This window comes from Molothrus ater, chromosome 13 (assembly GCF_012460135.2).
Source record: "Molothrus ater isolate BHLD 08-10-18 breed brown headed cowbird chromosome 13, BPBGC_Mater_1.1, whole genome shotgun sequence".
Taxonomy (NCBI): Eukaryota; Metazoa; Chordata; class Aves; order Passeriformes; family Icteridae; genus Molothrus; species Molothrus ater.
Window position 1 is genome coordinate 208,322 of NC_050490.2, and position 23,296 is coordinate 231,617.

A 23,296-nucleotide genomic window follows, 5' to 3' on the forward strand; every position below is an offset into this window, starting at 1 on the left:
CACTCTGAAAACTTGGTCAAGCATTGCTTTTTTAACCTGATCTAACACTGAATTGTTATGAATTTAAATTTCACCAAACATAAACCAGAACAACTAAAGTTACAGCTGGACTCATACCAAAAGTAAACTGAAATATTTATTGTTTTGATGTCCAACACTCTGGACATCTAAAAAGACGTAACAGAAAGGTGTTTACCGGGATTTTTCCTCCCCTTTCACTGCATTTTTCTCAAAATTGAGCAGATTCTGTCATTTACTAGAGATATAAAGATATAACCTTTTAAGGAAAATTATTAATAAAAGGTTAATCAGAATTTTGTAATGAACAAATGGGAAAAAATTAAACAATACATTTTTAAAACTAGAGTTTTGACCAATTAAATTTGTTCCAAGTATATCATTTAAAAATTGGCATTTTATCCTCATAAATTTAAGAATGGAATTGAAGTCAAAGTAGTAATGTAGAGGACAGTAGTGTAATTCAGGGTCTCTGACTGCCTAGCTCTTGTGTAAGGCAAGCCAAAGTAATTAATTGTGTCATCTTTGTATGAAGCCAGTGACTTCCATTGGAATGGAGCTAAATCCAGTTGGTCAGTCACTAAAGGTGTCCCCCAGGGCTCAGTTTTGGGGACGGCCCAGCTGCAGGTGACACCAAGTTGCGTGGGAGTGTCACAAGAAGGACAATGAGGTGCTGGAGCAAGTCAGCCTCTTCTCTTAAATAACAACCAACAGGGTAAGGGGAAATGGCTTCAGGTTGTGCCAGTGGAGGTTCAGGTTGGATATGAGGAAGAATTGCTTCACTGAAAGAGTGGTTAAGCATTGGGAGAGGCTCCCCAGAGAAGTGGTGGAGTCACCATCCTGCAAGAGCTCAGAAAATGAGTAGATGTGGCACTTCACAGTACAATTAGTGAGCGTGGTGGTGTCTGGTCAAAGGCTGGACTTGATTAACTTGGAGGTCTTCTCCAACATTAATACTTCTATGATCCTATTCATTTAAGCTACAAGACTGATTTTAGAAAGACAACCAGCACTGATTGAAAGACTTCAGCTGGTGGAAAACCCCTCAGATTCCAGATGGTTAATTAAACTTGCCACTGAAAATTTGGTCATCTGCTTCCATTCTGCTTTATCTAGCCCCATTTTCTAAGTCAGAGAGCTCATTTTACCATGTCTATGCTTAAAAAGATATTCCTACTATCATTTGTCTTCCTCTCTGTTCTGGTAATTTTAGGCTACAACTAAATCTCCTCTTACCCTTCCCCCCCCCACCAAAGTAAATAGGTAGTTTTTATTTTTATAAAGCTTATGTTGTAAGAAGATATTGTAGAAATTTCAGCTCTCATCTCACATATAGGCAGATCAGTGTTCCTACAGTACTGGAAACCCACCTTCAAAAAAATAAATGAGTTGAGATTTACCCTTAGGCTTTAAAAAGACACTTTTACAGCTCAATAAAGTCCCATGTTGGTGCTGCAAGCACCCAGCAGGATTCTACGTGACAGTACAGGACATTTGGGCTGTCAGGACAGGGACCCTGGTAGTCACACCTGACAGTCACTGCCACTCCTTTTCCATTCCCAAGTGTTCACTGGCAGTTTGCACCCTGACAGCTGAGGACACCATTAAATGCAGTTACACATTCACCTTGCCTGTTTCAGCCTGTGGACTGTCAGGCATGGCAATACGTTTTTAGCTTAAGACATTTTCTTTGTCTGGAAGTAGTTAGAGCATCTCATAAGAAGACAAATTTCCTTTTAATTCATAAAGGGCTGACTAGAAAACATTCCAGTTATAAATACAGAGCTCTCTCAACTGCAGAGTGTTGCCCCTCACACTTGTGTGGGTGGGCTGTGAGCCTTCACAGATCTCTGACCTCACAGAAACCTTTATAAAAAAACCTCAACAAGTTTGTGAAAGGCCTTCCTATTTAAACCAGTACCAGGCAAAACTTTCAAAAAGTATCTGCAATACAGAAAAAAACACATCTATTGATAGGGAAGAGGAACTGATGAACAAAGCCAGTTAATCTTTAAAAAACATTGTTCTATTTTGAAAAATCTTCTGTGGTGACTCTTTTCAGATATGTTGGAAATGCTCAAGTTACAACCTTGAAATTGAGACCTAATAAATGACTTTACTACAAGGTTGCATTGTAATAAGTAAACATAAGACACTGATCTAGATAAATCTTTTATCACTTCCTAACTTCTTAGTCATTGGATTTTTCAAGCATAGTCATCTGCTAAGGTAGCTCTCGCAGTATGGATTTTTGTATTGTTTGCTTATTGTACAAATAAATAAACTGCAGACTTTCAGAACAGTTTTTAATTGTGCTGTGTGCACACCAGGCAATGCAGTTTTCAGTCAAACTGCTGGAAATATAACGTGAATTTTCATTATCACATAAGTTCTGAAAATATGCAATATCTTTGTGTTATTGAAATAAAACCCAACAAAACTTAATGAAAAATCTGTATCTCAAAAAGGATTCTACCTAGCCCCCAGAAATTTTGTGTTATGTAGAATTATATATGTATAGGAACTATTGGTAGAAGCAGGTAACCAAACATTGAGGTACAATTTTGGTTTTAAGTCCAAAAAGGAATCTTATGTTCACTGGCATCCAGCAAGCATTGAAATGGATCCTAGTCTGGTTTTCCCTCTCTGAAGTCAAAATGGCAACAAAACCCCCTGCTATGTTCTATTTGTTGGCAGAGCTGTACCTCAGCAGACACACATCTTCCCATCTCACAAAATCAGCCTACATCTTCTGTCTATCATCTACTGCAAAAAGGAAGAGAAATGCTGATTCCTTTTACAAAATCTATTTATTTCCTGGCCACTCCTCTGAAGATCTGGAGGAATCATTAGATGAGATACTTCAAAGTCAGAAGCAAAGCCCTTTGGACACGTGCACAAGTTCTGCCGTACTGATCCTGCAAAGAAAGGCTTTGGCACCCAGAGGAGGTGAGTGAGACCCCAGGCTCTGCAAGTTACTTGGCTTTCAAATATTAACAAATGACAAGAACAGGGGGAGGATTTTGCTCACTGATGATGCTGACACTGTATATACACCCAATAGTGAGTCCCTATCACAGCCAGTCCAACTATTCTTCAAAGCATCAGCCTCTCTGAACAAAAAAAACCCCAAAAACCAAAAAAGGCAATAAAAGCAAAAGAACACCCCAAAACCTCCCAACACACACAGGTATTGACAAAATGAAAGGCACAGCAGCTTATGCCTCTTTTGCAGAGGTCTTTTTACTCAATGACTGGTGGGGCAAAATAACTGCAACTTTAAGTGATGCCACAGACACTGTAGAAATGATGAGGTTTTTTGCAAGTAGGCATCCTTCTAGTCAACTTAGGAAAGTTTAACAGGAGTTTTCCAGTGTCTAAATAACAAAATATTTAGCATACTGTACTGTATCTGGGAGATTTAGCTGCCTCTCTAGCAGTGGACAAGACTGTCTGGAAAAGCTGTGAAGTCAATTGTTCCTAAAGCTGCAGGGGAACTTATATTTTAGTGTAAAATTAATTTCATTGTCATAGCTCATAGGAGGGATTATTTAAATTATTTTCCTTTAAATTGTAATAGGACCATGTGACAAATATTCCACAAATAGGAATATACTGATGCAAGGAAAACCAGCTCTGTTAAAATTTGCACCAAATAAAGTCCCTCTCCCCAGCCTGTAGATACTGGATGGCAGGAAAGGGATTAACAAAGACTCTTCTGGCTACTCACATACTTAATGTGCTCCTTTGCTGAAAACCTTGGAAATACACAGCATTCATTTCTTTAGGTCCTTACCAGAAGCCTTTTTTCCTCCAACTTCAGGAAGAAAACGTGTCAAAAGCTGCTAGGACTTCTGATATTCCAAAAATCAATACATTGTGCTACAGCTATGCTGTTTGCCATGTTCCAATTTTTCCTGCTTTCTCATTTAGAGTGATATTGGCTGCCAAAATATGTTTCAAGCTTGAAGACAAGAAAACACCTTCTAAAATTACAGTAAAATAGAAATAAAGTTGCTGCCTTGGTGAACCAGTAACACGTGCAGAATCAGGGAATATATTGCCAGAGGTGAAAATATTACTTGAAGATAAGCTGGTAAACCAAGTTACCAATGTACAGTCACAAAAGCTTGCTGGCCTTTATTCCATCAACCAAATTATTGGGAAAATCCTTCTGAGACACAGAAAACAAAAGAACAGGAAGGGGAGATTATGTCAAATTATGAAAGCTAACAGAAATATCATTTTTATAGGAAATCCTCCATCCATTCCTAGAGAGAAAAACTAATCATAAAAACTTGCTGAAACACAACAGTTACTAAATCAAAGCTACTGCAGTAATGTGAGTATTTTATTAGATAGTAAGTTGCTCAATTCCCTTTCCTACTAAAAGAACACATTTTAGAGTCCCCAGAGCTCAGAATTATTACTCCTGCATTCCATCCATCTTTCACTGACCACAGCCGTGGCTCAGCTTTTGGAGGAGACAGCCCTGAGTGCAGCAGGTGAAAGCTGCAGGTATTTTCCCCATGGCAGCTCCCAGAGCAAAGCCAAGCCTGTGTCAGGAGCAGGAGCACTGTGGGAGCAGCTTCTTTCCCCGCCTCTCTCTTTGGGAGCAGCACTTTCTGGAGTGCTGCATCCAAAGTTATTTGCTGCGGTACCTGAAGAAACAGCTTAACTCATCAATCAAAAGCACATTCTCAGACACCCACAGCAAAACCACCCACACACACTGTAGGCAAAATGTATATGTGTACCAAGAAAAAAGAAAATAATGATTTCTGACAGATGAGCAAGCTTTTTAGAAAAATATGTCTGTTATCATTTAATTATTGAACTTGTACAGCATCTTTAACTACCTAGTTGCACAGATTGCTGTAGTACACTAGATAGAAAATTCAGTAAATTCTGTCTCAAACTCCCAGTCTAAGCTGTTGCATTACAAAATGATTCTTGTTTGAATAATAAAATTAATTTTAAAATTAACTGGATGACATACCAAACCAGAATTTATTTTCAAAATCTATGGAAAGTTTTGAAACTCACAGAAAAGGGGATGGTGAAGTATTCAGTCATAAACTTATACTTGATTATTTGAAATATTTGTTTCCCACTGCTACAAATACATTTTACAACTATTTTTGCACAGCGTCCTTTCAGAAAGCTACAGTACTAGGGCTTGCATTCTGTAGCTGCTTTGATTTACAGGTTTTTCCCTTGGATATCTGTGGAATTCAATTCTCACTTAGCCTTAACTATCACATTTCATTCTCCAATACATGGAATCTCCTATACCAAATCTGATTGCCTTACAGAAAGGCATCTCATCAAACTCAGCTCTCTCTAAAGAAAAATACAACAGAATTAGAAAACCTTTTGTTCTCAGTATTTGAAATTCTTTTGGATTGTATAATCCAGCCTATTGAAAAAGATAAACTATTCAAATTGAGTCTTCATGTATCCACCCAAACAATGGAACCTCTATGAAACACACACCAATCTTGACCTAAACAATTTTCTACATAATCTATTTATTCTGTTATCTAGAACACAACCCAAACTGGATATTACATCTGCATCTAATAGCTGTAGACCATTAATAGCATTTCTGATTAGACAGGAGTACATATTCCTCAGATAAAGCTGTATTCAATCATCCAAGTCAAGCTACTTTGGACTTTCTGAAATGTAGAAAAGTGAAATATTGCTACCAAAAAAAAATATTCATCAGAACTATGATAAAAGAATTGTGTGAAAGGCAGCATGCTGGAAATTTTAACAATCCTACTGCTTCTCATAATTTGGAAGAAATGAAAATTGTACCAGTGATTTAAGGGAAAAAGCAAGCTTTTATGCCTGATGAACTGTGAGCATATTTTTTTACTGTCTTACTTCTCTTAATCTGGGAAATGTGTAGTGACTGAGCTCATCAGCACATGCCTGCAGGCCTCAAGTGATACCCTGGCTATGCTTCCTTACCCTTTCACTCTTCTGACACAAGACTGCTGCTTTCTTCTGGGGCCTTGCTCAGGAGAGGGCTCATGAAAGGCACGGACTTTTATCTGTGTCTTGTGCCTCAATGACTATGCAGAATTATTGTACAGCTGTTGATATGTGTAATTTAAAAAGAGAAAAAAACTGTATTAGTAACAAATCTCAGAGAACTGGCACTGCTGAGGTTGTTTATGGCTTTGGAAAGGTGGGGGATGAGAGATTTTGCTGACATTTGCACTTGGATAGCATTGAAACATGAAACAAAGATGGTTCATAAACTGTATATTAGTTTCTCCACACCACCAGAAAATAACACTACTCTCTTCCCAAATTACACATAAAAATAAAGAACCCTTCATGATGGGTGCTTTCTGCAGAGCTCACATAAATGGCTTCTAGCTGTCACTGTCTGGTCCAAAGCTTAATTCCACTGAGCTGCTGAGAATAAAAGAGAGTGATTAAAGGAATTCAGTGTCACTTCCAGGACTGGTTTTGCAGTATACTGGGACACTATAATAGCTCAGCATCGCTAATGCAGTTTGGAACTCCAGCATGTGCCGGCTGTACACCCCAACTCAGAAATCTCTCTGGTAAGACTTCAGGCCATGTTTTCTATATAGCTGGAGACTACTGGTTTCATGTAAAGCTGCGTTGATCTGATTTCAATACTCCCAGCACAGAATGTGCTGGATCTGACTTCCAAAGCTGAACTGCAGTAATGGGTTGAATATGCAATTGTGCTGAGGATATCAAAGACTATTTTCCCTTCTAAAACACAAGCATCTCTCAAGCTCTCCTCTATACAGATGTAGTAACGTTTTTTACTTGAAGATGTATTCTTGACTATGAAATCCTAAAGATTCACTATCTATTGTAACTTTTACTTTACAATCCAGGCAATGATGGGAATATATTTGTTAACTCTAAAAAAACCATAATAAGCAACCTTTCTTTGGGTAATCTATTAATTCATTTTATGACAGAACACATAGCACAGCTATTTGAAGAGCGCCATGGTAAGCTTCACCTAAAGCAGACAGTTATACATTTCTAATTATAAGTCAAAAAACTCTCTGCATTCCATATCTGCTTCAAATTTTGCTTTTAATAAAAGGAACTGCAACATATATACCTTCTGAAGCAAAATGAGTGAAAAAATAAATAAAGCAATTTGAGGAGGTCTCAAGAAAGACAGAAGTGCTATTAATTTTAGTATTAGGGAGAGGTTCAGAGAGATGACACTAATGTCAGTAGGGACAGGGTGAAGCTCTTGGGTTCCAGTCCAAATCTCTCAAATCCAGTGCTCTAAATGAGAGTCCAAACTCTAAATTTAGGTGTCTAAAATTAAAGTGGCTTAAGGGGTCAACAGTCTATCTTCCAGTTTATTTAAGAAACTGTATAGTTACTCAACTGTGTGAAGAAAAAAACCAACCCAAATCACAAAGCTCATGCCCTAAGTTCAAGTGCCCAGGTTTAACATATAATGTTTTGCTGTATTCTATGCACTGATTTTCCCTAAAGTTAAAACTTTTGCCTCAGCCACGGGGGTCTCTTTGCTCATATTATTCTGAATATCAAAAACCCTCTTCACATGCCATGGGCAGCAATACAGCTGATTAACACATGTATTAAGCAGCTGTTCCCTTCAGTTTTTACAAATTTGGCAACTGCTTTCTATACACTCCTTCACTCCCCCCCCGCCCCTGTTGAGTGGTCTATCAAGGGAAGAAGTACAATTCAGAATCTGAGTGTTAATCCTCCAAATGTTTAGTAAACTACAGTTGAGAAAGATTGGAAGTTACAGAATTGCACTGCCAGAAGATGCAATGACAGGTTAATAGGAGTTGAGAAGCTCAACTCCTGATTTTAAAGGGTCATATATAAAATTTTTTTTACTCTCATTTTTTCTGCATCTTTGAGAATTTTTAAGACAACCACAAAATATGTACACTTTTGAGTGGACTATTACATCTCCTGGCGACAGCACTTGACTCTAACTCCGTCTGAGGAGAGATGTGCTGTAAATATTCCATGTCTGCACTTCAGCACCTGATGTATCCATCAAGATGGTGATTATCATAACATCATTTTGCAAATGCTCTTCACGGGGCAGGAAATGTTCTAATAACAAGAGATCTTAGTCCATGAGCCAATAACCACATAGCCACTCAGCAGGAACCCAACTGCCCTTTCAGTGCCAGGTTTGCAGCAACAAACCTCACACACCTTGTACATAACATTCACTGTCCTGTAGAAACAGAGACTGTGACAGTTCAATCATGTCTTGCACCTGTGAGGTTATTTTCATCCCAGGTCATGTAAGAATGAAATAATAAGATGGCATTGCAAATCCTTGCTGTTAATGATTTTTATATTAAACCACACATGTGAGAGAAGGAAAAAAAAAACCACCAAACCAAATCTAAAATACCCACCCCCAGTACAAGATCAGAACAAACCCAAATTCAAAGAAAACCCATACTGAAGAGTATTAAAAAAATCCTTCATCATTCACTCCGTAATAATCTCACTGCCTCCCAAATCAGCTCCCTTGGGAAGCCAGCATGGCCAGAGCTCCACTACACACTACACCCCTCAGCGTTCCCTGCTGCAGGCCTAGGACACACAGGCGAAGGAGAAGGGAAGGGCCTGTGGAAAAATCTTGCACTGCCCAGCAGGAACAGAAACTACTTGTGTTCTAGATGTTATTGTGTCCTAGATGTACATGCACACAGAAATGCACGCATATGCACACATACATATAGATATTTATTCTACCCTAACAGTCTATAAACCCCTGTGGCAAACATCTTTCTCCACCACAAATACAGGGAAGGCTTACCATGTAGAATGTGTTTTGTCTTTGCATGAAGGTTGATATTTTACATCCCCAAGTGCTCCTGACCCATTTTCTCTAATTGATTAAATGAAAAATAAATTCAAAAAGTACTAAGACATCTCCTACAGTTCTGCCACAGAAGTAGAGCAAACTGCCCAAGCAGTACTTTGTAATTTTCTTCTGAGTTAAACCGCAGAAGTGCTTTTGATTAGAACTGTGGCAAGCACACATTTTGCTACTATTCCTTTGGCTTCAGTCAGCAGCACAGCTCTTGGAGCTGGTTGAAACCTTCCCATTAAATTTGACACTCAGCAGCAGAAAGGATGCTAAACCAACAGAAGAAACCATCAGGCTCCGTATTGTTTTCTCTTGGGAACATTGGACGTGCCAGTAAACCCTCTGATTAAAATAGATCAGCAGAACCAAAAGCTGCAGAAACGCTACAAGGAAAGAACATAAGATGAGTATTTGCTCCCTAACAGGCCTATGGCAAGAGAAAATAAGAAATTTCCTCATCTCTGAAACTGTTCTTCATATTCCAAAGCTTTCTCCCCAACATATCCTGAAGCATAAAAATAACAGCCAGAGAAAGTCCTCTGCTGCTTCTACAGTGCAATTCAAGGAAGTCCATTAACATTTCTTTCTAATTTAGAAGCACCTTAGTAACTGAAAAAAAATTTTGGGCAGCCAACAGTGAAATGGACAAATGATGCTTTTGGACCTTGATTGCCCCCAAACACTTTCTATTTCTGGGGTCAACTGCCTCCAAGCATGAGAGAGCATCCAGCTGGACTCCCAGATTGAAAAGTGAGGGGAAGTGTGACCCTTCCCCAGTCCACAAAGAGACACCCTCACGTTAACTATGTCAGAAGCACCAGAGAAAAAGGCCATCAACACAAGTGAAAATATATAAAGGAATAATCAAAATGTGCAATAAGAAACAAGACATCTTCTTGCTACTATTAAGTCAGCTTAGTTTTTTTAAATTTTACCTGTATGTTTCTACACTCACAGTCAATAGGGGAGTCTTTTGCATCGTTAAAGGACTACAACACTACCTGAAATTTATCATGTCGAGTACTGCAGCATGTGAAAGTTCTCACATTAGAGTTCTCACATTTCACACAGAGTAAACCTTGAAATTGTCGTGTGAGGTGCAAAGTGACAGTCATATGCCGTCCCTCCTGTTCTAGCACCAATCCACATTTGGATTCCTTTCAAACCACGTAAACTTAGAAATTCTGTGTGGAAGTATGCTGCAAAGGCAAGATGCTCAGGTTAGTGAAGATCAGAGGCTATGACAAGGTGAATGGAGGTTTTCCTAATGGCAACAAGCATAGCTTTTGGCATAATGCATCAGGGAAAAGAACAGCTCAACTGCAAATGCTAACAGGCAGCAGAGCAGTGGGGATGTGGGGGGGTCTGTGGGTGAGTGAGGCTGGACTCTGAACTCTCAGGCAGAAGCCTGGTACTTGCTCCCTGCAGTCTGTACGGGCGGCTTGTAACCCTCAGTGACGCCTGCAATAAACACAACGGTCACATTCGGAATCCTCCAACTAGCACAGAGGCAGAACATGCAGTTAAAAAGGCTGCTCACACATGGTGTTTCTGCACATTAACTGGAGGAAAACAGGAGTTGAAGTGTTGAAAATAAGGGTTCCCTGAAAGCAGTAGCAGTCTCAGAATGAAGAGGGCAAGGAAAGAAGGCAGCAAAGATCATGACTGGCAACAAGAGAAAATCCTAGAGATGAGAGATTAGTGGAGATGAATGCCAAGGGATGCCCAGGAACCCTGGCCAGTGTCTTCCAAGACTGGTAACTTCGAGGAGAGGCACAGCACAAATCAATGTAACTTCCTACCCAACCTTCCCAATCTAGCAGTGCTCACCCTGCTGGGAAAGGAAGAGCCACTGAATGTAGTGGTGGCAGCAGAGCAGGTGAGTGATATCCCAAATGGGACCAATGTGATGAAAGCCTAACCCTTGCTGGTTCTACAATAAACCCACTTCATGCTGGTTTTAGCTCTGCCTCACCTTTGACAGCAGCAACACTCAATTTCCTCTTAGTTCTCCTCAGCAAGCTGTGGCCTACCTTTGCAATAATACTGCCTGTTTATAGATGTTTAAGCACATTTGATTCACCATTTACAAAATAAAAACAGTATATACATCTAACACACATCTATATATACATCTAACTCCCTCAAATCAAAGAATAATTAATGTTATACTGATAGCTGTTGCTACCTCATGGAAAACACAGCCTAACAGATTTAAAAAATAAACACTAATCTAAAACTGAAGTTCACAATTAATAATAAAATGTTAGGACTCCATTGAAGGATCTCAAAGAATTAATTTTCATTTCAAGATTTCTATTTAATGTATCATGGAAAGAAGCAGGCAGGAGTATAAAAGCTTGAACAAAGAGCATCTTATTCTCCTGGGAGTTCATTTTATGCTGTAACTGGTGAAAAGCCTCTTTAAAAAGGTTATAAATACCATATTAATTTCATTAGGAAAGCTCCCATAGCATATTAATTTAATTTCTGGCACTGTTAGTGCATCTTTTTAGATGCATAAAATCTTAGAGGTAATTTCATTAACAGTAAAGATCTGAAAAAGGCAACTAAAATATTTTAAATAGATTGGTGACAATTCAGCTAGAAAGCATGCAAGTTTACTCTAATTCTCTTCCAATTAACACCACCCTAACACACAAGAGCTAGCAGGCTCTGCCACTGAAGTTATGTTATCCCCAAGGCCTCTGTATTTGCAAAGACTGCATGCACAGCTCTCAAAAGATTAATGATCTGCTCATTTATTTAAGGCAGATACTCATCTTCAGCGATCACATATGAGCTCTGCAGCTAAGCATGAAATTTAACAGCTGTCTTAGCTTATTCTGCCAAGAAAGAAGATTTTTTCCCCAAACACTTACTGCACTGGAGTATTCTGGACACATAAAATACCCTAAGTGCCAACATGTGCAATAGCAGTAGCAGCTTCTCCATCCTGGCCTTGATTCTGTAGCCTGACTTTGCATACAGGACTCTGAAGCTACCCATGGCCTCAGCAAAGCCAACAGGAGCTTTTATCATAGGACAGATTTATAAAATGCCAGCAGATAGAAAGCAAGTCCTAGCAAAGAACATTTCACACTCTGTGATCACTTCTACAAATACAGGATGTTTATTTTGTATGTTTTAAGTCAAGACAGTTCTAAAACCCTCATACACTTACTGCTTAACTGAAACACAAGCTCAGCTACTACACAAAAATAAATCCTTTTTTTCAGTCATTTTAAACCCAAACTCTCCACTCAACTTCACTCTTAGTCACAAGAAAGGTGATACAAAAGGGCTTCTTTGAACAACAAAGACACAACCTGTGTGTCCAAGGCTGCTACTTTTTACTGATTCATGATATTAATCTAATGAGTTAAGAGTCTATAAATCAGGAGTGGGAGTATTTTCTGAAAACGATGCTAGAGTTCAACAAGACCCATAGAATTTTAAGAAGAAATTCCATCCCTGAGTTCTACAGCTAGAGTGATTTCAGGAAATCAGACCATGAAACCTCCTCAATGTCCCACCAGCCTCAGCAAACTAAAGAGACACGTCCCAGACATCTCTCCATCAAGATACTAAATCCCCACAACAGAGGCAAAGTCTCTGAAGAATTTACCCTTTGATACATAGAAACTACATTCTGAAATAAAAAAGATGACTTTTAAGCCCTAGTCCCCTTAAAACTAAGGCAAATTTGGACAGTAAATTTTCCCATTCTTTGGGCATTTCATTTGAAGGACTTTTTTAATAGGTAGTAAAAATTAATTTTAGAAACTTTGTTTCATGACTGATCATCATTCACAAAGCAATATAAGCCCTCTGATTGACAAGCACGGGATTCCTAGGAAAATATGGATTTGGAGCAGTTCTGGAGGATTCCAGAAAGGGAAAGGTTGGAAGGGAATGCTGAAAAAGCTGCCATAGCTTCCCAAAGACTCCACCCTTGCAGGTTCAGTTTCAAACAGGCATATCTAAGAGCTAGGAAAAACGTTTGTTTTAAGCACAGTACTGAAGAACAGACAGCACACAAGGGTTTGGGACTTAGGTGCAACTCTATCAGATACAGAATCAGTGTTTTGAATTAGGGTTTTACAGATTGGCTATTAATGAAATTACAACTTCATCTGGAAGTTTAATCATCAGGACAATAATGAACTTTTTTAAAGTACTTCATTGGACCTAGAAGCTTAAATCCAATTAAAAGAAGTCATTTGATCTCTTAAGCACCTGTAGTCAGCTTTTCAAGCGAGGCAAGGAGCCTTGGAAACTTTTGAAAGAATCTTCTCTGTATGGCTGCTAATGTAAAATAATTCATTTTAACCTGTCTCTGAAAAAAAAGCCCAAATCAGATTTATCTCAACTATTCACACACAAAACTTAAATGTGCTATTGCAAAACATTAACAAAAGAACTATTAAGCCACTGGATGTTATAGTCTGCTTTTCGCTGCATTTGGTCAACTTTCTTGAATCCTGAGCCATTTACACACAGAGGAAGATTCCAGAGGAATGTGCTTTGTGAATGGCTAGTAATTTATTTAAAGGAAATGTGCTTATTTTAACCAAAATATGTTTCCTGTAAATACTGTGAGATCCTGCTGCTAACTTTTTCTGTAAATACAAGAAACCTTCTTGTCTTATTTAACATGCATTATATGCAGTGACCCAATTTTACACTGCAAGGCTTGAAGAAGAGCTGTTGGATCTACAAATATGTAACACCACTACATTCCAGCCAAGCAAACAGTGGGAACGTGAAAAAGCAACACAGAAGGAGAACTGCATATTATCAGCAGTTCTCTCCATCCAGATATTTTATTAAACAGACCATAAGTTTTGTTTACCTGGCTGCTTAGGAATTTCTAAAAATTAAAATAAAAAACCCCAACCAATCAACTAACAAAAAAAAAAAAAAAACCACACAACTTCCCTGGAAAATTACTGGAGGATTAGCTTATTTCCTACTTCAAAATAATTTTACAAGGTTTAAAGATTTCTACAGGTTTTGAGCAAATATTTTTGCAATTTGACAGTAACTCATGCTTCTAGAACACATCCCTAAGTCTTCAACTACCTTTTCCACATCCTTTTCTTTCAAAAGTAGTGAAAGTTCCTTATAACTGTGTACATAAAGTTTTATATCTACAGCTACTGCATTTCATTGGCTTTGTAACTTAAGCTAGAAGATCAAACAAAGGTCACACTTTGCACAAACAGCTGTGCAGACAGGGAAGTTCTGCTTTGGCATTTCCACCTTCACAGCACCTGGTGAACCCCTGTCTGCAGTGCTCATTATCTCAAATTACAAAACTACAATTAACACCAGGTTAAATTTAGCATGGTATAGCAATAAAAACAAATAAGATAACCACAAGATATTGTAATTAGAGTTTAACTTACTAGACATTTTTGCATCTAGATCTCAGGATTTTACTCTACACATTGAATCACATTTAAAATTAGCTTCTCTTAAGACTGCAAAATACACAGTAGTGATGAAGTTACAGGTTTCATGAAAATCTATTCTTTTTTTCTTCCTCTCTCTAAACATAATGTATTTTACATAGCCATATCCAAGAAAGATATGGCTTGGAGATAAAATATCACCAGAAATCACACCTATGTGGCAAACTATTTTATACAGTTACATTTCGCCCCACTTTAAAAGTGAATATACTTACATGGCATCATTTCAAACAGCTCAAAATAGACATTTTTCATAGATATTAGTCATGAGACATGTTTTAAAATATCTGGGTCTTAATCGGCAGCTCTCTGACAGTAAAAGACAATTTTATGGGTTTGAACAGAGTAATGGTAATAGCAGTGAACTAAACCCACTTGTCCATCCACACTTTCAGTATTTCAGCTCAAAATGTATTTTACTGCCACAATGATTCCCTCTAAGGTAACTTTCTGCCAGAGATACTCAGAACTCCACAACTTAAAGGCTATTTTTGGCCTTATTCTACTAGAAGAGAAGGCCCACTTCACTGGCCTGGAGGGTCTGGATGGATTTTGCATTTTTAAAGCCCCAGACCTCTTTTTCTCCAGTTCCTAAGGACCATGGCAGCTTGAGTCTCAAGGAATTTGTTACAGAATCATTTTCTCCCCCACTGATAAGTCTCAGATATAGAAGAAAACTGGTGCACAGAAAACATACATACACATGATACTACAACCTCTGTAAGAAAATAATTGGGGTAATTCCAGTCATAGGACTATTTCTACCCAAAATATACAATAAAATTATGTGGTCTCCCAATCTTTACCGCACAAAAATAAAGCAACTTCTTATGGAAGTAAACTTAATTATGAAATCCAAAGAAGGATATTTCACATTTTTCATTCTGTAAAGATACATTTAATGACAACCAAAAGGTTTCAGAGATATCTTCTATCATAAGTACATACCTCTCTATTTATACTGGATAGGAAAATATTTAATCTTAAATATGAGAGGCATGTGGAATGAAAACTAACAACTGAATAGCTCTTGAAGGGGCCATTTCTCATGTAAAGCATATTTTAGGACACAAAACTGGAGGAAGGAAAATTATAACAGCTCTGTTTCTCAAATTCTTTATCAAAGAAAGTCAAGAGATTATCATCTAGATGCAAACATGTCATCAACTCCAGACACTTAGAACTGAGCTGCTCAGGCTGAGTGAATATTCATCTCTGGTGGTAGCAAAAGATAATGATTTGTATTTCCATGCTAATTGAGGTCTTAGCAGCCTTGTGTGCTCATAATCAAGCACCTGATCTGCATTAGCACTGAGGGGAGCAGCCAGCAATACTTCAACTGGAAGCACATGCATCAGGTTTTCCAGGGTGAGTAGACAATGCTTATCTGCAGACATGAGAATATCATCTTTCTGAAGTCAGAGTGCTACCAAGCCTCATGAGCAACATACCACAGCAGCGAGGGGCGTGTGTCAGTGAGTGCCACAGCCTTGCTTTAAAGATTCCCTCATGTGGAACAAGTAATTAATAGTTTGTAGCATGTGTTTTTAACCACAAAACCAGTTCAAATACACTTGGACCCTACTATAAAATTCTTATTAATTCTTCCAGTCAAGTATTGAGATTCAGTTGCCAACTACTAGCTGCTGTTTGACACATCCTCCTCTGCCAATCACAGAGAATTCCCTTTGAAAGGTAAAGGAAAAGAGAACAGTATTTGGGATGGATTAAGGGACAGGAAACAGGTATCTCCTGTTACAAAGATGGTGTAGCCCAGCAAGAGACAACGCAGTGATTATTGTTACAAAAAACACAGCTCTAGATTTATGATGCTGCTCTTTCTTCTGCATGGGCTTTTATCTGTCAACGTCAGAAGAAATTTTGAACAATGAAGAATTATAAAAACGTGAACTGTGTTGTCCAGGAGACAATACAGATCTCTACATGGGGTTTCTTAAGAGAACCTTCATATAACATTTTTTCGCAGCGTCGTTTCCTCTTATTCTTGCCAAGAAAAGACATCCTTTTAATAATCCTGGTTAAATTCTGCTTTGAGTATTTACAGCCTGACTATACACTAATAATAATAATAGCTACCTTTGTATTTCCTGCCCAAAACTGTTATACAGTCCTTATCTACTAGGCATGCTCAGGTTGGAATGCCAGAGCAGAGATACACACAGTGAGAGAAATACGAGAGAAAGAGCAAACCAGCAAAGCACTTCTGGGTACCTCAGAAAAGGAGCATTACTCATATGAGTGCAAGCAACTTTTCCGAGTTTACTTGAAATTCTGTCTTGAAGAATTGAACAGTGAACTGAACCACAACACAAACATCTAAGAAAACTTCAATTATAAACACAGATGTGAATTCTGTGTATCTGAGATTCAGATGCATCCATATAAAGAAGCCTAAAGGTATAAACTGTCTATTGCTAAGAAACACTTTGCTTCTACAGTTCTCATCAGCCACTGAGACAATCCCAGTAAAGGCTCAAAAATGCATTCCTTCACACAGGTCTTCTTTCAATACAGAAGTACTACTGCAAAAAGTTCCAGTAGTAGAATATCTGATTTTCCTTCACCTGCATCCTGAGATATCAAAACCGTACACGATAAGAAGCTGTGAGAGTAGCTCATGGGGCCTCAAATCTCTGTGGAAAACCTGGAAATGCCACCCTAAATGACTTCATATTGGTATGCCTTCCCACAGTTTTATTTTGAACCTTGCTTTTTATGATTGTTAGAAAACCAAACATGAAAGACCAACATTGATATAAACCATTTCAGCTCTCATGATTTTTCATTTAAATTCTGAATTTTCAGGTTAACTTCACAATCTCCAATTTTAATCCCCTCCTTGTAAATGCATGGTACTCAGGGGTAATGAAAAAGGATACTACTTTTCAATGGCAATTTCCTACCAGCCAACAGCTTCAATTTAGCTAAGTGCAAATAGTGTATCAACCTGGTTTTACTTAACCTTATCCTTCTGGCTTTCTCCATTATATGTTCTTCTGTTAACTTGTTCTGAAGGGAAGCTTGTCTCCAGCTCTTAACTCAGCTGTACTTGGCAGAACAGATGAACACACCATACTAACTGAATCTTTCCCACACGTGAACTTTACAGGTTGTATACTTTGTCATTTTTTCTGCTGAAACTACATAAATCTGCCTTCCCTTTATACTCTGCCTTTCCCTTAAACCAGTTGTACTCTTCCAGAGACAAATATGTAAAGGGTTATTATTTAGAGGGACGTGGAGGTGATTTCATTGCTTCACAGTTAATTATTGTTTGTTAAATCAATGCTTTATTTATACTAAAACAATCCTGTCTCATTACCATAATCTTATTTAATACACCTGTATGTCCTCCTCTTCATCAGAATTGACAATGTAACAGCTCTAAGACTTGAAATAGAAGCTACTGGGATATTATATATTCTCAGGTAAGAGATGGGCAGATGTTAACGGATGCCAGATCTGAAATTGTTCCTGACACATCTGCAATGCTTTGGTCTGGGTTCTGTTCTCAGGTAAGTATGTTACTCTGATTAGAGAAAGAGTGTTATCATCTCTGTATCTAAGGGTACAGCTTGATAGCCTGTGTTTTCTTCTACTGTCTCCTGCTTAGTACAGAATAAATCTAAGTAATAAACTCAAGTTCACCACCATCAAGCAACTGTCCTTTACATTGATCTCAGCCCTAAGAGGGAAAACTATTTAACACAGGATAAAAGCTCCTTTGCACTACCTCAGAAACTCTGCAGGCAATATAAGTGTTTGCACAGAAATTTAATCAGTATATAGCTAGACAGATACATCTGGGTTCATCCCCCCATGTCCTTGCTGAGCAATTTCCAACAGGGTGTAAGTACCCCACAGAGTCACTAATTAGTAACAGTGAAATGACTCAGTCCAACCAGAGACAGAGCAATGCAAGCCAGGCACTGTTTCTTGCACTTTGTTTCTTGTTGCAATAGATCTCAAAAGAGATGAGAAAAGCTAAACCAGTAAAGATATTAGTGCTATATGATGTTAATGGGCATTCTTGTACTCAAGATTTGCATCGTTTGAGTCAGACAAGACCCTTTACAAAGTCAGGCTCCCAAATTAAAGATCTTCCACTACTGTGCCATGTCTATGCACACACTGGCTATGGGACACAGTCCTTCTTTGCTTGAAGAGTGCTTTTGAAGGAAATTATACTTCTTGTACTATTTAGAAAGTAAATACAATGGAAAAAAGTAAAGTGACTTGACAACAAATATCAGCTCTGTAACAAAGGTCTCCTACCCCAGTGCCCTTGTTCTTGGGACTAGAAGTCATCTGAGGGATGACTGAATTGTCAGTCACTCATGCATTTAGTGTTTCAGCAGTACCAATACAACAACCTGAGCCCAGTCTGCTCTGCAATACAAAGGAATTCATTCACTATGTTTTTCAATCAGAAATACAACATCAGCAGAGTTTCATTCCTGTTTAGGTGCTGAAATATAAAAGACAGAAAATAGAGAAGAATTTTTCATTCAGATTTCTAATAGGCACTGATTATTTTACCAGTTTCTATGGCACTATCACCATGGCAGCTAGCCATTTTAATCAAAGGCATTCGAACAGATTTCTGATAACATCACACTATTACATCTCCTGGGCACACGCAGCAGTAACCACTTTGTACATTTCCATAGGACAGAGGCCACTAATGTCAGCAGACATCAGGATTAGAAATGTGATATTTCAGGCATCTAATTAAAGAACAAGATCTCAGTGTTCCTTACTCTAATTCTGAAAACAATAGTGGAAATATAACGATTGTGACCAAAATGAAACTCAAAATTCTTCCACAGCTTGCTCAGTTTCTACATGGGTTTTGCCCCTTCCTTGATTAACTACTCAATGCAAATGATTACTCAGCATATCCTAAGAGAATGTGCAAATGGAAAAAAAAAATCACTGTAGAGAACTGAGTATCTGCAAAACACTGACAGATAAAAATAGCTATTTACCCTTTGTACAAAACCCCCATACTTTGCTCTGTGTATAGGCTAAATTGAAGCATTGCATACAAGACTGAAATCGTGAGCAGACAGCAGCAAAACTCAGGGTTTGGACCAAAGGAATTTTCAATGTAGAACAAGGAAGCATTTTAATTTTACTAAATAGATAATGAAAAAGTTGCAAATATACTCAGCCTGAAAAATGCCCGGCAAGTACTGAAAAATACTTGCTGTTGCTTCCAGCAACAGCACTCCTTATGCCATCTATTAAATACTTAAGAAAATAATTTTTCAAACTAACTTATAGCAAATTCATACTTTTGTCCTGAGATTTCTGGATTTTTTTTTTACTAAAAGTGTATTTCAAAAGGCTGAGATACTCTAAATAAATGAATTTATAAACCCTTTTAATAAAAGCTAATAAGCAAGCTGAACAAATTCTCTATTTCAAGCCTAAAGCTTTTCAAAATGTCCATCCAAGAGATATTAAATAAATACAGATAATGTCAATAATGCAGATAATGCCAATACAGATATTGTATTGGTATCTATATTGTGTCAGCTAACAATCGCTGGCATAACAACATCCTAAAATAGACAACACTGACCTCAAATAGATGAATAAGACTTAAGTAAACTGAGAATGAGACTTACAATGCATCACAATTAGCTTTGTCTTTTCAAACTGCTTAAATTCAGAAATAATCATGAAAAGTCATGTTAGGAGAACAATATGAAAACAGAACAGTAAGTCAAGTCTCTCGTATCCCAGTACCTCCATGCTTGTCAGATTTATAGTTTTTCCTCCCTTGGGTCAGTAGCTGGGGAAGGACAACAAAAAAAGTCTAGAAAATATGACAGTGAAAGTGTTGTACTGTTACATTTACATGTATATACTAATTAATCTGCCCTTAAAGCAAATCAATTACCACCTAGGATTTTAGAAGAGTTCTGCCATCTTACTCAACTTCTCTGTTTTGTGTCATGCTTTGCCTTAGGAAAACAATAAAAAAGAAATACAGGAAAATGCAATATAATATCCACACAATATTTCTACCACACCTCAACTGGCAAACTACTTTTGTATAAGTTTATATAGCTGGATTTTCAGACCATCTAAGCAGCCAGGTTAATCTCCCGGTTTTTTCATTAGGGCAACCTGATTTATTTGTTTAGAAGGTCCACATACCATTTAGCTCCATGCTTTAGTCTAAATATCTATGAATGCTTGTATAGTCATGTCAGTGATAAATGAACCAGTATAATACAAAATCTTCAATCACAACAAAGCCTTTTCTGTTTTCAGTCCTCAATTTAATAACAGTTGCACCTGGTATTTTAAGCTTACCATTTGCTTAATTAAAAGTTTATGTTTAATTTTTGCTTAGTATGAATCCCAAGATATGTTATGAAATTTGAGTCAAAACGAGCTTCAGATTTCATTATGTTTTTGAAATGCAGAAAATATTAAAGAAGGAGGCTTCATTAAAAACTGCAAGATATGAAGTGTAGACTATCTGGACACAAACATTCTGCTCATTCCCTTGGTCTTTTCCTTCTCTCAGGTCCAACTTTCTCTCCTGTATAACTCAATACATAATTATGCTTTGCAAGTGTTCTTCTCCTCCCATGAAGACTACAGAAGGTTACTGGGTCCAAAGGCAAGAACAGGCAAAATAACAGTATGTGACAGCACAATGATATACACATTTTTTTAATTCTTGAGTTTATGCAGTATATAATAAATTCAATAAAAACATTTCCCCCTCCCAAATAACACAGATATAATGAATTCATAGACTCTAAATCATCTGAAAATGTCACAGGGATTATATTTAAAACATGCAGCTTTAACTTAAATTAGATGCTCTATGTATACTGCTGGTTAAAACATAGATTCCCTAATTTTTAAATAAGTAACACAAAGGGCAACTATGACAACAATTAGCACAATGGTTGCACCAGTAACATCAGTCCGTGTTCACAGCCTGCCTGTGCACAGCTCTATGAAATGCCTTACCTGGAGTCCCATTCACTGAATAGCCTTTTTGCTGAGTCTGCCAACATGACAGTAAGAGAGATGTGCCAGGGCACTGGAAGATGCAGAGTGAGGCTTACTAGGGAAGGATTAAGTACCTTTCTACCTGCTCATTACACGGTTCTTTGGAGCCTGTAACATCCAGCCAGCATCACCTCTACGTGAATACGTATTGATTAAACCAAGACTAAAATCATCTAGAATCCACTGGCAAAAAAACCTAAACCAACCTTTTCCAAAACCAGATACATTATTATTAAGCAAACAATTAGTTACTTTTGCACTATACACACATAAAAATATGAGTCTAAAAGACCTGATCCCTACCCAGTCTAATTCCCTTAATATTGTTATATTATACCTGATTTAAGCTGTCCTGGAGATGACTGAGTTTCTTGTAAAAACTACAGACATGAAAATGTAGTACCACAAAAGAACCAGACTCACAAAGGTGTCATTGCTACCCCACGTCATACCACGACTGCTGCTGCGTGGGCACACGCAGCCCACAGAGGTTCTGTACTCCACACCAACGTTACAGCTTTAGCAAAAGCAGCCTTGCAATAGAAAGTGTTCTAGAGGCTGGTAGGCACTGATATTCATCTATATTCCAGATTCAAATGGGAAAAGTCTAGCTTGCCCCTGCGTGAGCAGCACAGTCATACCAGGGAAAAATCTGGCCTCTATCCATAGAAAGGGACCATTTAGTCAATTCACACCAACAGCAGAAAACAGAGCCAGATCCAGCCTTAACAGCTAACACACTCATATTTTAATAACAGATTGTAAAGAATAAAACAACACTTTTCCTATCAACAGCAGTTTCAATTCCAGAAGCTTAATACAATTTGCTTTAAATCTGTGCCACAGCAACCTTTATTAAAGTCAATGTCATCTGTAAGGACTGAGTTAAAATAAAATGTGGGCCAAATTTATCAGACATTAGTTCCCTTTGATACAGAGCTCAGAATACTGACTGTGTGCCATCCTATATATGGTATGAGTTGCATACATTGCATCCAGCAGCATATTTTAAACCAGGCCTCTCCAAAACACTTTCCCTGATCATCTGTTTTGAGTATTTGTCTGGGATGGTGAAGGTCAAATGAAAAGTGTGAAAGATTTCTTTCGGCTTACATCAAATTTATATCCATATGCTAGAAAATGAGCACTATTCAGGCCCAGGGAGAGAAGCTTCAAGAGTTTATTAAAATATGACAGTGTTTTAGCTGGTCAATTTAAAGGCACATCCAAGGGACAACAGAAGAGACCATTCCCTCTGGCTGTGGAAGCTGTGTATGCCCACGTAGCCATGAATATCACTGTGTGTGAGAGACACTGACCAGCACTGAGGAACTTACTGTGACAGAACTACAGCAAAAGTAGTCAACAATTTATCCTTTTATTTTCAGAACTGGCTCAGAGGGCACAGTGCATCTTTACGTCAGACAGGTACCGAACGAGTCTCCAGAAAGCACTTAGAACAGACATATTCCTACAACCTCCAGGGTAAGCGTAGGGGTAGTGAGCTTTTTAAATTTAGATTATGTAAGGTCGTGTGCCTCACTGCATTATGTTTTATATACACGTTACATCTCACTGCACTATATTGCACCCTGTGAACTCCTAATGAGCATTACTCCCGCAAATCCAGGCAGTACCCCCTTTTGTAGCTGTTTCAGAAGGAGAACAAATATCATCTGTACATCTAATAGTTATCGAATGAGGTCAATCCTGCCAAATGCCCTGACATGGTCTAAAGATACACAGAAGGACATCCCACCTGCCCGAATCGGCCTCTTGCCCAAGTAGCACCGAACCACCCGGCCAGGGAACAGACTCCTTGTAGAGGCTGAAGCCGCGAATGCAGGAG

The 23,296-nt window shown here is 38.1% G+C and overlaps 1 protein-coding gene across 1 annotated transcript in view; it reads right to left on the bottom strand.

The window, feature by feature from the left end:
- LOC118690557 (OTU domain-containing protein 7A-like) overlaps positions 1-23,296 on the bottom strand; it is a 108,869-nt gene that overhangs the window by 85,086 nt on the left and 487 nt on the right.